This window comes from Magnolia sinica, chromosome 18, assembly GCF_029962835.1.
Source record: "Magnolia sinica isolate HGM2019 chromosome 18, MsV1, whole genome shotgun sequence".
In the NCBI taxonomy this organism is placed as follows: Eukaryota; Viridiplantae; Streptophyta; class Magnoliopsida; order Magnoliales; family Magnoliaceae; genus Magnolia; species Magnolia sinica.
The window spans coordinates 23,018,436-23,033,973 of NC_080590.1; the positions used below are offsets into that span (position 1 = coordinate 23,018,436).

General features: G+C 40.2%; 2 pseudogenes; one reads left to right on the plus strand and one right to left on the minus strand.

Annotated features, from left to right (window-relative positions):
* The window catches only part of LOC131232888 (subtilisin-like protease SBT3.9), a 112,321-nt pseudogene that overhangs the window by 77,040 nt on the left and 19,743 nt on the right, over nt 1-15,538 (minus strand).
* Nucleotides 830-2,904, plus strand: LOC131232896 (ABC transporter G family member 29-like; annotated as a pseudogene).

Sequence of the window (15,538 nt, forward strand, 5' to 3'; positions counted from 1 at the left end):
AATAGCTATTTGCTTCTTCTTTTCTTTTTTTTTTCTTCTTCTTTTTATTATCTTTTTTGAACATTTAGTAGCTCTTTGCTCTTAACGTTGCATTGATAAAATTATAATTCATCAAGAAAAAAAAAGCTAAAGATTTGCTATTGGTGTCCTGTAGTGGAGATGGTGAGAATATTTACCTATAGCCATTTGCAATTGGACTTCCTTACTAAAGATGGAGTGACTAAAGCATCAGTCATTGCCTGCTCTTAGTATTCTATTTTCAATATTTTCTTCTAAACAAATACTGTTACTGTCCCATCTCAGATTTGAAGCAAAACAGAGAGAAACTCCAATTGGGCTTCCTTACTAAAGATGTGACTAGAGCATCAGTCATTGCCTGCTCTTAGTATTCTATTTTCAATCTTTTCTTCTAAACAAATACTGTTACTGTCCCATCTCAGATTTGAAGCAAAACAGAGAGAAACTCCATGTAAAAATAAATAATAATAAAAACACTCTTTAAAAAAACATTTCTGTTACAGGCTCATTATCTATCACTGTGCTTTCTCCATGCAGAGACCTCAGCTTTAACAGCCTGGCTGGCGATATTCCAAGCTCCTTTGAAAGCCTTGCAAGAGTGGATTTCATGCAAGTCTAACATTATCAAATGAAAATTTTCTATTTGAGTCAATGCTTACCCTTGATAACAATGAAGTGGGGATTTTCTTTCTTTCTTTTTCTTTTCTTTTTCTTGTTCCTCCATTTAGGTATTTAACTGGGAATATGCTGACTGGGCCTATACTTGGATGGATCATAAAGAAATAATAATCTTACTCATTAGACTGATTTCCTTAAATGCAGGTAGTTTTACACTGAAGAATCAAATGCTGGCTGACAGATTGAAGTAAGTGTTAAAATCATTTGTTTTCAGATCTTTGTAGATGAAGTGATGGAACTGGTAGAGCTTGATAATCTCAAAAATGCGATAGTGGGCCTCCCAGGGATTACAGGACTGTCGACAGAACAAGGAAGAGGTTGACAATAGCCATGGAGCTTGTCGCCAACCCTTCAATCATCTTCATGGATGAACCAACATCAGGTCTTGATGCAAGGGCAGCGGCCATTGTCATGAGAACCGTAAGGAACACGGTTGATACAGGAAGAACAGTTGTCTGCACAATCCATCAACCTAGCATTGACATCTTTGAAGCTTTCGATGAGGTAACTGATCTACCTCTCTGTCTCTGCCATACACAGTTAAAAGTTTTAGAGTGTAATATTTATGCAACATTTGAAATTTGTGGAATTTAACGGCTTCTACTGATGAAAAGAGGAGGGCAAGTGATATACTCTGGACCTTTGGGCTAGAATTCTCAGAAGATAATCGAATACTTTGAAGTAAGACGCTTTTTCCCATTGTACAGTCATCATCATTATTGTTGTATTGATCGTTCGCACACAAAATCTGACATACATGAAGTATTAATTTTGACAATCATAAGAAGAACAGAGAAAAATAAAAATGGAAAGAGAAAAAGATGGTGATTTGACTCAGCCTCCATTGGTTTACATCATGTAGGAGATTCTTGGCGTCCCAAAAATAAAAGAGAAATACAATCCGGCAACATGGATGCTAGAAGCAAGCTCAATTGCCGCTGAAGTTCGATTGGGAATTGATTTTGCCAAGCACTACAAGTCCTCGCAGTTGTATCAGTAAGCGAACTATAATCTCCTTTGTATTTGATAGAATGATTGAAATAATGACAATTTCTTGGTTAAAATAATTTTTGAATCTCGGATGAGCAAAACCTGAATCAATGTGGTGGACATCAATGTGAATCATTTTTCAAACATACACAGAGAAGGAAACTGGTTTTCTAATAAGAGCACTGCTAATCTCACAAATGCTTGGGTAGAAAAGTGTTCACATGCAATTGATTGGTCACCTTTGGAATCAACCCAAGTAGAAAAGGCTCCTAGATGTGTGAATCATACTCTTCTTATGTTGATGAATTCAAGTGCATCTAAGAAACTTTTTTCTTACACATCCGCGTGACTATCATTTTCAGTTATTAGATGGAAGAACTTAGTACTTAATTGCAGCACTCTGATTGTATATTTTTATCTCACAGATAGATGAAAACAACCCTGCAATCAACTTAACCTCCATGTGATTGTTATAAAATTTTGTTGCATTTGTGCTAATGTGCACCTTGTGATTATCTCCAGGAGAAATAAAGCGCCGGTTAAGGAGCTAAGCACTCCTGCCCCAGGAGCCAAAGATATCTATTTCCCCACACAATACTCTCAGTCTACTTTTGGGCAGTTCAAATCATGCCTTTGGAAGCAATGGTTGACATATTGGAGAAGCCCTGACTATAACCTTGCCCGATACTTCTTCACCTTAGTTGCTGCCCTCATGCTTGGCACGATCTTTTGGCGGGTTGGCACAAAAAGGTAAGCATCACTTCCTCTATTTCAAGTGTTTCAAGAAAAATTTCAGCCTCCCATGTGGCCATTCTTCTCCTATAGTCTGATCATTTCATGTTCTCGGTCCCATTAAATGATTAGGTACTTCATGAGAATCTTAAACAACAAAATTTTATTTACTTGAGTATTCATTACAAAACCATGAACTTTGTGTTTATGGTGCAGGGAAAATGCAAGTGATCCAACCATCATTATTGGAGCCATCGAAAGGACAGTGTTTTACCGAGAAAGAGCTGCAGGGATGTACTCTGCCTTACCATGCGCCATTGCTCAGGTAGGACACCAATTTTACTCACTCATCTCAGGGAAACCTAATGGGTGGGTGCATTTCAGTCATAAACAGTATAAAAACTCAAAATAGGTTGGAAATTTGGTTCACATATACTAGACTCTCTATATATTATCTCTTATATTTCTTTTGGGTTTTGCTTATATTTTGCTTACCTCTTACCTGTTTCCGTGGACAACTACACTTAAGCAAATGGAACTATCTCTGCACCGGCACGCATGTGGGGATGGTTGTGTCAACCCGAACTAATATAGGATATTCAAGTCGTGCACCAAGTGGGCATAGTTTAAGGACTCGAAAACTCAATTTGACTCAGATGTCCAGCCATGTTGGGTTGAGTTGAAGACTCGTTTCAACTTGACTCGATGTTCAAACACCAAGTAGGATTAATATTTTTCTAGTAACCAAAAACCTAATAATGCATGATGGTAACCCAACTTGGATTTGGAGTCCATACCCTTGATGTGAATATGATGGAAGGAAATCATAATTGGTTCTTTTTTATTTTGTTAGACTGATAATTGCAGTTCAGTTCAATAGTGCATCCAAACACACCCTTAATCACGTATGCGGTTCCATTAGATTTTCGTCCCTCTCATACGGACACAACATCCACATCATTGCAGTGGATCATGGCGAACCTGGTGAAGCATCAGGATGTGTAGGCCAAGCTGGTGGAAGAGATCGATCGGGTTGTGGGGGATGGACGAGAAGACATTGAAGAGGAGGATTTGTAGCGGATGTCATATCTAAAGGCAGTGATCATTCTAGAAAAGAGCAAGGAATTGTTGTATTATAGAAGCCTGAAAATGAAATGTTGTATTGAAATTGGAAATTTGAATTGAAATTGAAACGTGTACTAGAAAAGAAGGAAAAGATTATTGTGTGTGAATCATCATCTTTTTCTTCTATTTGTGTAATTATCTGGCATATAATATAAGTAGATTACATACCCCACTCTCTCTCTCTCATACAATGAACAAAGGGGTTTAAAATTGTTTTTAAAATTCCGTTCTAAAATCTGACTGTTGGCAACATTAATAAGCATTCAAAACTGTTTCTAGAATATTGTGCCTAAAATGTGATTGTTGGCACCCGAACGGTTTAAAACCATTTCTAAAATTCCGTTTCTAAAAATTGAAACGGTACCCAAAACGGTTATGAACTGTTCCTGTTTTTCTGTGATGCCTCATTTAGTAATGGTTTGAAACCGCTCCTTAAAGCATTTAGGAACGGTTTTAAACCGTTCCTAAATGACGATTTTGGTGTAGTGCAAATCCACTAGGTCCATCGGATTTTCCATTTCATTTTAGGGCATGGCCCTAAAGTGAAGTAGAGCTGAAGCCCAAAATGGGCTACACGATAGGAAATAGTGGAATTGAACACTCACCGTTGAAACATCTTGGGGGTAAATTTTGAGTTTTGGATTTGCTAATTTTTGGGTCGTGCCCTAAAATGAGGTGGAAAAACATACAGATGAAATGGATTTCGACAAACATCAAGGTGGACCACTTATGGTCGGGGTTGAGTGTGACTTGGCTATGACCATGAATAAGACCATAAGGCCCACCTAGATGCATGCATTATAAATCCATGCCGTCTATATGCTTTTCTATCTTATTTTATAGAGTGGTCCAAAAAATGAAGAAGAGAGAAATTTAAGATGGACCACACCAGAAATAGTGGTTGTTGAACAACTACCATTGAAAAATTTATAGGGTCCACCTTAATGTATGTTTATCATCCAACATGTTGATGAGGTCAAATAGTCCTGGGTGAATGGAAAACTCAGATATCAACTTGATCCAAAACTTTTGTAGCCCACGAAAGGTTTTTAATGGTCAATAACCACATTTTCCTATGGTGTAGTTAGGGGTGTACAGGAACCGAGCTAGCTCGGTTAGCTTGTTCGACTCGGTTCGAAAAAGCTCGACCCGGCCTGACTCGAAATTGAGTTCGATCCAAGTCGGGCCGTTTTTTACAGCTCGAAAATGAGTTCGAGCTGACCCCAGCTCGACTCAATGGATTAGGGTATACACTATATGTACCTTTTAATAAATTAAAACAACCCTAACTCCAGCCGCTCGTTCCCTTTCCTTCTTCCTAGCCGCACGACCCTTTCTCCCCATCCCATTCCCAGCCGCACAACCCCATCCCCATACCTCATTACCTTCTTCCCTCTCTCTCTCAAGCCCTTGCCTTGCACAGTGCCCGCCGCAACTTGGCACCCCTGCCCACTGCCGCAGGCCCACAGCTCGTCCCTGCTCGGTGCCCCTCCCCCTGCCGGCTGCTGCAGCTTGTCACTGCCCTGTCCGGTGCCCCTCCACCCGCCGCAACTGGTCCGTGCCCTGCCCGGTGCTCCTCCACTTGCCGCAACTCGTCGGTAAGTGGATTTGTATTATGCATTATTTTTTTCCCTTTTGCATCTACCTCCCCTTTGCAGATTTACTAATCCCCTATTTCTTAATTTTGTGGAGACGAGCCACGTGAGTTTCTCTTCACATCTGACCTTGCACTCTCTCTCTCTCTCTCTCTCTCTCTCTCTCGTGCTCGAACTTGGCTCAAAATCGGCTTGAAAGATCGAAGCTCGAAACTGGCTCGAACTCGGCTCGAATTGGTCCAATTACTCACTGAGGCGAGCTCGAGCTGGAGATGTTGGCTCGGTCATCGAGCTGAGCGAAGTTCGAGCTGGGTGTGCCTGGTGACCGAGCCGAACTGAGGCCAGCTCGACTCGGTTCAGCTCGATGTACACCCCTAGGTGTAGTTCACCTAAAATTTGCATCTACTTATTTTTTGACCATGTCTTCAAATAAACTGATAATATGGAATGAATGTACAATGCATAAATCAAAATAGATGTACTACTGGGGTTAGATTAATTGGCCAGGTAATCAACTTTCATAGTCAATGTGCCAACAGAGTTTTGGCGGACATTATTATTATTATCATTATTAACTTTTTTTACACACTCAAACCCCCTCCACACACACTCCCATCTCACATATTATGGCGCACTTGCACCGCAAGCCCACAATGATATTGGTAACAAATTCATTCTATCAATATGTTTTACCATCATATATTTTTGACATGATATAAAGAATTGGATCCAATGCTCAAGTGGGCCGCAGGGATATGAAACAATGGGTATTGAATGCCGGTTGTTGAAACATTCACGGGCCACAAGGTGTTTGGGACAAATCCACCCCATTCATCTGTTTTGCCAACTTATTGTATAGAATAGGTCCAAAAATGAGGCGGATAACAAGCTCCAGTGGTCCAAACAATAGGAAACAGTGGGAGGGTAAAGCTTTTTGGAGGTTATATTTTTGTTCTCACTTCATTCAGGTCTACGTAACTTTATCAACAGGTTGGATGGAAAATAAACATCACGGTTGTCCCTAAAAAAGTTTCAACGGTGAGCATCATTATCACCGCTACTTCTTGTAGTGTGGAACACTTGAGCCTTGGATTTGCCACATTTTTGGCCTTATATTCTAAAATAATACGAAAAAATGGATGGACGGTGTGGATAAGACCCATACATCACGGTGGCCACTCAAAGCTGCTAGTCTTCAAGTGCAGTTGATTCTATGAAATGATCTCATAAGTTATACAGATCCAGACTGAGTGGGGAGATACCTCGTTTCAACACTTAAGGTCTTGGTATCGATTCCTAGTGGGGTGGCTAACATACAGTGTGTGTATTGACATAGGTGTGTATTAACAAGCTAACCTAAAAAGAAAAATAAATAAATAAAAAGCCATGCGTCAGGAGATAAGAGCAGCCTATGGCAGGGGGTCTTGTTGCTGTTTGAGAATTTCTGTTTGTTTCATGTCAGCAAGTTTTGTAAGTATGATCATAAGGTATGTGTTATATCCAAACTGTCCATACATTTGCGGGCTCATCTTAAAGTTTTAGACCAAAAATAAGAAAGATATAACTATCAAGTGGACCACACTGAAAATGAAAAAAGCAATGAGGGACTAAATGTCTACCATCGAAACTCTTTTTAGGGTCATAGAAGTTTTGGATCAATATGAAATTTGTTTTTCCTCTTCATTCAGGTCTTTATAACCTTATGAATAGATTGGATGGAAAATAAATGTTATGGTGGGTCCTACAAATTGTTTAACATTAAAAATCATTATATCCACTACTATTTTTGGTGTGGTCCATATAATCTTTGGATATAATTAATTTTTATAGTGATGTCTAAAATGATCTCTAAAAATAGATGAATGGTGTATATAATAAATACATCACCGTGGAACCCATGTAACTTTGATCTCCTTTGAACCGTTCGTATAACTTAAGATCGAGGAGCGTAAGTGCTTGTCTTCGCATGATACGTACATAAAACAGCTATATAGCTGCTGTGTCGTACACCAGCCAATCCGCTTCCGTAAAAGGGGCATATCCGTCCATACAAAAATACTAAAAATCATTCGCGTTATCAGCCGGCCAAATAGAAAATTTTCATTATTTGATTACCTCGTGATGTTGTTCTCAGTTCGAGTTTATTATCTTCTTACTCTTTTATATTAGGCTCACACACGATTCTAAGACATCCCATCCACACACGGCCACATGTGCAAGCATGGTACACGTGCATGAAATTCAATTCATCCATTTAGGTAAAAGGGCAAAAAAAAAAGAAAAAAAAAAACAGAAAAAGAAAACGAAAGGACTGGTCGAATCAAAATGTTTGGCCACTGTTTACAAGTGGTCGTTTGTTTGGATGAAAAATTATTTATAAGTTTCTGGACAGTGCTGGCATGATTTTTTATAAATGGGATATGTATGATGGAGAACCATGTGATGGACGGCTTAGATCTTGTGCCACGGGCGGAAGGCGTGCACAAGAACTCCCTTATGCAGGGGTATGGGACCAGCAAACCTCAATCATTTAGTGTCAAAGAGTTATCTTTTATTTTATCAATAGTAGTATCCTAATATTTATCCTAAATTTCCTACAAGTTTATGTCTAGATTTGAATTAAAAAAATTGATCGATTTAGTTGAATTAGTATTGTATTCTTGCAGGTTTAGCTATGCCCACGCGGGTAAGCGTTTACGCATGCCAGCTGGCAAGATCTAAGCCATACTCTGCAGATCTTTTGGGCCACAAATTAGGTAAAGCGACTCATTAGATAGGTTCCATTGTATGAAACAAATGAACGGCTAAATCAAATTATTTTGTAACTGTCCATACCTAATCAAATGCCATGCATGAGTGGAGAACCCGTTGCTGTAATCCACTTCATATCTGCAGGGTTCTAAGATAGGCACAGAGGCCGTATTTTATTGAAGAGACGTAGTATAAAAGGAACCAATAATCCATGCATATTCAAAGTGGGTCCTTCCTCATGCCTTGGTAGTAGACTCACAAGAGTTTCAACACAAGGTGATGGGTTCTACCCATTGTGGTGAAAAGCCACTATAAAATGAGTGCGAGTGCAAAAGGAATAAATAAATTAAAAAATAAATAAATTCAAAGTGGACTTATAAAGTGAAAAATGAGAAAATTATCAAAAAATTAAAAAAACATGTTATCTTTAATGCCTAAAAATGATGATCTTTTCCCTTTCCACGAGAAAATCCCATCAAAAATATTGATTCTAACTAGAACTAGGAAGAGAATCCCATGCACGAAAAAGTCATTGGTCTTGTGGACTAAAACTTCTCAGTTGAAAGATTCTCCCAAAGAAAGGATTTTGAGTCGATAGAAAAAGTGTATCAACCTAGCCCCAACACCCACTTTTATAGCCATCCCACCGAGGGAATTCCAATTTGAAAACAAATCATGCTTCTGCTTTTCCTGAATAAGAAATATACACTCTTCTCTTATTAGTCAAGAACGAGACGACAATCCTTCTTAGAGAATGATGTGGCAAGAGGATGATGTAGCACCGAATTCAAAAGCAGACCAACAACAACTACCCAATCTCTAACTGCTATTCCTGAAGTTAATCAGCTCAATTTGGTATGTTTGATTCCATGCCTCCCCCCACATACAAATCTCAATATATCAATCAAGCATGATTTACCCTTATCTACTTTTGATAAACTTCCAACACAGCAGTAGCAGTTCTCAAGGAGGTGCTTTGGAAGACAGGAAGGTTGTGTAGGTCTCTAAAAATATTAAATGTTGAAAGCTCCTAATAAGGGTATTCTAGTCTTTTCACATCTCATGCAAATATCTATATCCGGCTGGAGTAAGAGGTGAAGAAGCAGTAAAAAACAGAGCTTTTTTTTTTTTTAATAAAAAGTTTTCCTTTGTTATTTCTCTCTTCCTTCCTCTTACATAATTAAATTTTAATATATATTCATATAGATGCGAATTACATTTGTTATTCTATTATATGCAGCACATATTAAAATGCAGTAGTCTTCAATTTCAGCTCTGCGATTATGAATTATCTACGTAAGATGGTATGATCTCAGGCCTCACCGCAATTGGACTCCTGACCGTGTGCACTCCGTCGCACCAAGTAAGACTTCCAAAGTAGTATCCACCAATCACCCTTTGAGTTGATGACAATGTGACAGCAAAAGACAGCTTCTTCGCCGTTGAATTGAAGATCAAAATGTGTGGTTGCACGGTTGCATGTATGGAGGGTGGTGGTTCGATTGATGCATTGTACACCGAGTTGACTGGGCTAACATTAGTGATTGTTCTCAAGAAAGTTACAGAAGTTTTCAGGTTGGGGACAGTAATGGATGGAAGGTTCAGATTTGGCATGGAGGTTGGCTCGATCGGACAAATTTTTTAACGAAATACAAAGGATGTAGAGTGAGATTTTTCATTGATTTTGCAAAGCATTTAAATAGCAGTTTTAAAGTAAACCAATTTGGATGTTGACCGGGCATTATCCATCCACAGAGGCCCCATGATTTGGTGGGCTCGGACTACCAAACCGCGCGTCCCTTGAGTTTAAGCTAGATTGGATTAGGTGAGACCCAGCCTGCAGACCCAAGACGGTGCAGCCTTACCGTGGGGCCCACCTTTACGTGTGTATTATATTTGCACCCCGTCCATACGTTTTTCCAGATCATTTTAGGGCATTATTCCAAAAATGAAGCAGATCCAATTATCAGGTGGATCATAGCATAAGAAACAGTAGTGATTAACCATTAACGGTCCACAAAAGTTTTGGATCAAGCTGATATTTGGTTTAACCCTTCATCCAGACTTACGTGACCTTATCAACAGATTGGATGGTCAATCACCACTGTTTCTTATGGTATGGTCCACCTGATAATTGGATCTGCTTCATTTTTGGGATAATACTAAAATGAACTGGAAAAATGGATGGACGGCATGGATACATACTGCGTACATCAAGGTGGGTCCCATGGAAACCCCACGTTAATGGCTGCAGTCTTGGGCCAGGAAGCTTATCTTTACCCTCGCAGAGCCCTAACCTGGCCCATTAACACCCCAAGTTATGTACAACATCAAACGTGCACACACATGATATGCATTGCAGTTCAGACCATCCAAATATTGGGTCCCACTGAGGATGGATTGTCCATCAAAAGTCACATGGATCAGATAATTTAATTGGTTTGATTTTGATTTTGGACACTTGACCATTTTGTTTTTAATCATTCTTTTTTTTAAAATATTAATTGGACGATTAGTATTCCCTGATCAGTATAATGTTCAGTCTCTGCTTGACCCACAATCTGAACCCATGATTGAGATGGTCCATATTGGTAGGCTCATATAACATGCCATCAATCAGGGACAATGGGCCAGCCATGTAGGCTAGGGCCTGGGTCGCCCAAGGCGGCCTGATGTCTGGTTTAGGAGCGGATTGCGTGGTGCGCCACACACCTCAGACCTTGGTGGTGTGTTGGTTTGTTGACTTGGAAAAGTTCTGTGGGCACACAATGATGTATGTGTTATATCCACACCGTCCATCCATTTTGAAAGATCATTACAGTGCATGAGCCTAAAAATGAGTCAGATCCAAACTTCAAGTGAACCACACTACTGGAAGCAGTGGGGACAATGAAGACCACCGTTGAAACCATCCTAGTGCCTACCATGATGTTTATTCGCCATCCAAACTGTTCATAAGGTCACAAAAATCCGGATGAAGGGAAAACACGACTATCAGCTTGATCCAAAACTTCTGTGAACCCCCAAGAAGTTTTCAATGGTGGCGTTCAATCCCCACTGCTTTATGTGGTGTGGGCCCATGCCCTAAATTGATCCACACCGTCCATCTGAATTATCTGCTCGTTTTAGGTCATGAGCTGAAAAAAGTATGAAAATTTCCTTAAATTCCATCAATGTCTATATGACATTTTTTTTTTTTTTTGGAAAAACTGAGAATTGCATTAATCAACAGAATTTACATCCATTCGGGTGGGTCCATACAAAATAGAGAGGACCACACCTATAGTGTAATATGCACAAAAAACAGAAAATTTTTCAAAGAGGGTCCCACGAAGGCCAAGAATGAGAGTACTAATAGGCCGACATTACCAAAAAGGGCAGGGTAGAAGAGGTCAAGGCGATCTAACTTGACCCAAGCCCGAATTGTCAAGCACAAGTTCGCCTCTAACATGCCTAGGGAGCGAGGCGCGACTTCTGAAGGTAGTGTCCTGGTGTCCTTCACTAGGCAGTCTCGCGAGAGCATCAACCACGGCATTACCTTCACGGAAAATATGCGAAAAAGACAAGTTAAGGCTCTGAATTTTGGCGTGAATATCCCCCATAATATACCAGATTTTCCAAGGAATGGAATAAGAGAGATCCTCAACTACTGCGACAATAAGCTTGGAGTCAGATTCTACCACAATGTTGGCGAGACCCAAGTTGGAGCAAATAGTTAGCCCGTCAAGCATTGCCCGGGCTTCAGCTATCGTGTTAGAGGTAGTCCCATAGAACCCGTGAAAAGCAAAAATGAGGTTACCGGAGTGATCCCGGCACACTCCTCCTCCGCTAGATTGCCTCTCGAAGAACCATCAACATTAAGCTTTAGCCAGTCCTTTGGGGGTTTGGTCCATCTGACGATGATCGGTTTAGCTGGGGGAGGAAGGGTTGGGTCGCAAATTTGAAGGGAGTTGAGAATAGCGGTCTCGGTCATGGATGGACTGTCCGAGATCGAAATAAAGGAACCAATCTCATGAAGCCAACGAGAGACTCTGAAGATGATCTTACCGGCAGACATATTGAGCCCCTTGAATCTTGCAGCATTTCTACTAATCCAAAGTTCCCAAATGACTAAGCTAGGAAGGAGGCCCGTGAGAAATGCAGAACAGGAGCTGAGACTAGCAGATGAAGTCCAAAGAATGAATCTAGGAAGGATTGGCTACTCCTGAATAATAGGAATATCGAAAAGCCTGCTGAATAATTCCCAAACACGACTGACAATCTTCCTCTAGCAGAAAAGATGGTCCAAGGTCTCCTCCACACCTAGATGGTTGTGAATACCAGGATCAAACGGCTGGTTAGTGTGTGACTGAGAAGCAGAGAAGATGCTGACCGATGAATGGATGGAGTCAGCTTGGGGATGAAGAGTGGGGTGGACATTAGAGGTGTCAGGAATATGCGCCAACCTCAGAGATTGTGGGGACCTGCAGCACTCACATTTTGACGCAATCGAAATTCTAAGCTTTTGGATTGACGCATCAACAGGGACCGCCCTGCAAGTTGTTTTCCAAGCGAAGATTGCCAGCTTAGGAGGAAGGAATTTATTCCAGATCAAAGAGGACCAAGGGATCTTGGGGAGATGTTGTCTGATGCCATTGAAGATAGATTTTACTGAGAAGTTGCCGGAAGAAGTTAAGTCCCAAATGAGCTTATCTGGGCGGTTGGAAAACGCAACCGAAGAGGCCAGCAGGGACTGCATTGCTCGGGGAGAAATCAAATCATGAATATCTGATAATTGCCATCTACCCGAAACAGGATGAAAGTCGCTTACTGAGGCCTGCAATAACTGAGGAGGGATAGACGAAATGAGTTTCTATTTAATGGGGCCTTAAAAGTATGTGTTGTTGTAAGAAATCAGTCCAACCATCCCATTTGGCCTATTTAACCATCCAAACATCCATCGATATTGTAAAATAACAACAACACATAATATTTCACCAAGAAATCATCAACAATTGGAAAAGAAATGAAAGATTGTTGTCTCAATATCGTCTATGCTGCGATATTGATAATATCCAAATATTATCAATATTATCAATGACAAATTGAACACTACATACAACCATGTGCCCATAAAAAAAATTGAATTTTTTTTTTCTAATAAACAAAATTTTGATGATATCAATACATTAGCGATATTATTGAAATATCGTCGATACACGTATGATACAAGCATTACCTAAAATTTATATAGTCAAAAATATTGGTGATACATTGGCGATATTAATGCATTGACAATACAAGCAATGCCTAGAATTTACATATTTGAAAATATTAATTGGCGATTACATTAGCGATATTGATACATCGGCGATACTTAGAGATACATTGCTAATACCTGAAATTTTTTATACTACCAACGTTATCGATATCGCTGAGTTGGAGATAAAGATAATATCGGAGATATTTCAATAATATCGGAGATAATTTGAACACTATATAAAATACACTATTTGTGGTGATCCATATTAAAAAAAAAAAATAAAATGCTAAAGATTGGATGGGTTTCCCAATCAAGAAAATGCGTTGGGAATCTCATATGCATGTTGGGCCCGTTTTGATGAATGTTTTGGGTTAGTGATCAGTGGGCTCCACTCGCACAAACTATAAGCTGAGGATAATAGTGTAAGTCCTTCTAAAGATGATGCATTGATTATGCATGATTCTCTTTATCCTAAAATACATTTCTCACCTATAGAACATGACACACAAGATATAGTTTTTTTATTCATCAAAATTCCTTACGTGTGAGGCCATGATTTGGCTATATAGACCATTGTTTTGATGGGCCCCATCATAGACAGCATCCCAAAAGCCTCCCATATTGGAATATTGTAACTGTTCGATTGTTGGCCCATTTTTCATTGAATTTGGACCTTTCTTGTAACTTTTCCTTATCCAAATGGAGAGATCCAGGTTATCTGGATTGTGGGTCACTAAAAATAGCAATCTTGATTGCAATGACCAATAATCCGGTAATTTGCTTACTCTATCAGGAATTCATGGTGGGGTTCATCAAATTGATGGTCCAGATCATCAAAACAGGGGCTCCATGTGTACGCATAAGCAAACTGCACTCTCTGAGATCTTGAACCCTATAATTGCCCAGGAAGTTTCATGCCAAGTTATCAAATTGTGTTCTCGGTTTCAAGTGTTTAACTCTTTTTTTTTTTCTGTTTCTTTTCCAGCGGCGCTAGCAAAGAGCATGAAGACAACGGGGCATGAAATAATCAATGAAGGTAAGGAAACCATTTCACTTTTGAACTTTACTTGCCATTTATTCTCCTTACAAGAATTGTACCTTGCATTAGGCAGTGACCATGCCAAATTGGCCTATGGGCTCGACTCCTGACCTGAATGGGTTGGGCTTGGGCCTAATATAGACCCATTGACTGTCCTAGTCCTGATTTTAAAATCAGGCTAGCTTGTGGGTTAACGGACCCAACCTGCTTTTGAGGTAGGTTCAGGCCAAACTAATTGGGTAGTGGGTCGGGTTCGAGCTAGGCTTGGGTTGAACCTACCTACCCACATAGGTTTCTAATGGGTTGAGCCAAATGACCCGAATTGACTCGACCCAAAACCCTAAATGAAACAACGAAGACTCGACTTGATTTCTTTGGTTCAATTTATTGAACTCAAGCTTATTAAAATTGGGTCGGGTTCATCAGGGTATACCCATTGACATCCGAGCCGACATTAATTTGACCCGTGTGATAAACAAGTCAAATTTGGATAGAGGGCCAGTATTGACTCATTAAATTAGTGGCTTGGTTGCTTTTGATTTCAACTAGACTTAAATTGTCCCCAAATTTTAATAGGTCAAGTCTAGGTCCAAAACTCCAAGTGGATTCTTAAATGGGTCAGGTCTAAGTAGGAGGTGCTTCCAACCCAACCCAACCCAACCTAACCTATCCCATTTGCAACCTTGCTCGTTGTGCTTTGGGGCCTGGCTGCTACGGGTCCACCTTAGGCTTAAAAATAAACACTTAATTCGATCGGACTTGGTTCGTAGCATACACAATGGCTTATAAACAGTGCTTTTACTTCATCCTAGTTGTTTCTGATTTGAAACGGTAGTGAACCGTACTCGAATAGTGGCTGTTGTACATTCTTACTTTCACTTTTTTGTTGGTGTGTCCCGATTGAGTGTTCTATATTATTATTTCTTATTAACATAGTTTATCTTATTATTTTGAAACAGATGGACGGAATGGATTCTATTAGAAGCCTCTAAGTGGACCCCACATGTCCCGAGAGTCACATTTATATAAAATGCCGCAGACTACTGGATTATTTCGGTCGCCAAAACGCCCTAATCCCTCCAAAACACCCAAAACGCGAACTGCCTATCCCTCTCCCTCTCCCGATCTCCCTGCCTCGATCTCCCTCTCCCGATCTCAACCCTCTCTCTCGATCTCCCTCTCCCGATCTCAACCCTCTCTCTCGATCTCCCTCTCCCGATCTCAACCCTCTCTCTCACTCTCCCTCTCACTCTCCCTCCCTCTCTCGATCTCCCTCTCCCTGCAACATCAACCATTCCACGACAGTCCCCACACACATGGGGTATCTAATATTGTAGAAGCAGCAGCAGTAGCTCCATATGGGGTGTG